Source organism: Camelus ferus, chromosome X (genome assembly GCF_009834535.1).
Source record: "Camelus ferus isolate YT-003-E chromosome X, BCGSAC_Cfer_1.0, whole genome shotgun sequence".
Taxonomy (NCBI): Eukaryota; Metazoa; Chordata; class Mammalia; order Artiodactyla; family Camelidae; genus Camelus; species Camelus ferus.
This window is the reverse complement of record NC_045732.1, coordinates 98,807,140-98,808,338: the sequence shown is the minus strand read 5'-3', so window position 1 is coordinate 98,808,338 and position 1,199 is coordinate 98,807,140.

Sequence of the window (1,199 nt, the reverse complement as noted above, 5' to 3'; positions counted from 1 at the left end):
CTGTTTACCCTACAATGTGTAGCCTAGGGCTTGATCACACGGTGGGGATAAGCGATTCCAATATGTTAACCAAAATAATGACCAGCTAAGATTTTCCTCTTTTTTTTCCCCAGCTAAAAAGAGACATCTTTGACAATCTCAGCATCTTGACAGAATGATTATTGCCTCCTAGAATCCCCTACTCGCCATAGGAAATTAGCTGTAGCAGTGTATGCTCTTAATGGGAATCTAGCATGTCAATGGGCTATTTCTGTCATTGTGGTTTAGTCTGATATTCCAATATGCCCCTGCTGCTTTTCATGATACTTAGCAAAAAAGAAGAGGCTGCAGTTCCCCCTTGGTTCACATTTGACCAATTGCTATGCTTGAGGCCATCATGAAACACCCGAGGTGTTGAAAATGATTAGGGACAATTAAGATAGTGCAGCCTCCATGGAAAAAGTCACTATCAAGTCTTCGATCTCCCAAATGCACAGGTCCTGTGTTCCTGTAGCAGCAATTACCTAAAAATATCTAAAACTTAATTACTTCCAAAGTGTCAGTCTTCATAACCGGGTATTAGAATGTTTTAATTGATAGTGAAGCTGCAGCTTCCCTGCCTGACACTGGCATATGGCTTGCAAGCTTCTACCTTGATCAGTTTTCTTTCTTCAGAAAGCTTAGTCACCGATTGTAGATTTCAGGTGTAATCTACCCAGAAATGGAATTACTGAACCTTTTTTTTTTTTCAATTTACCATTTCCTGCTTTGAGTGAGAGGGGAAAACACCAAAGGGGGGGGGGGGAGAAAGTAAAGAAGAAAAAGGAAAAAACAGCTCAGAGGCCTATGGCAACTGAATTGTTTCGGAAAACTTCCTAGTTTCTTTTGCTTTTGCCTTTCATTTTAAGAAAATCTGATACATATCCAAACGTCAGCTAGGGTCACCTTCATCATCCTTAAAATCCAAGTAAGGTTGGCTGGAACCTCTATCCTAGAGATTGTGGGAAGTCCAAAGCCCTCTGCAAGCTGCGAATTTCCAGGATGCTGATGCCGTTTCTGAGTCTGTTTCATTTCCCGGTCTTCTTTCTGTGCTGTGCCTGCTGTCTCTCTTCTGTACTCTGTTGACTCAAATTCAGAACACAGCCCCTCTTCTTCATTTCCCAACAACCCACTCACACAAGGGAAGTGGGTGTGGCAGATGTTACTAAAGCTTGGGGGAT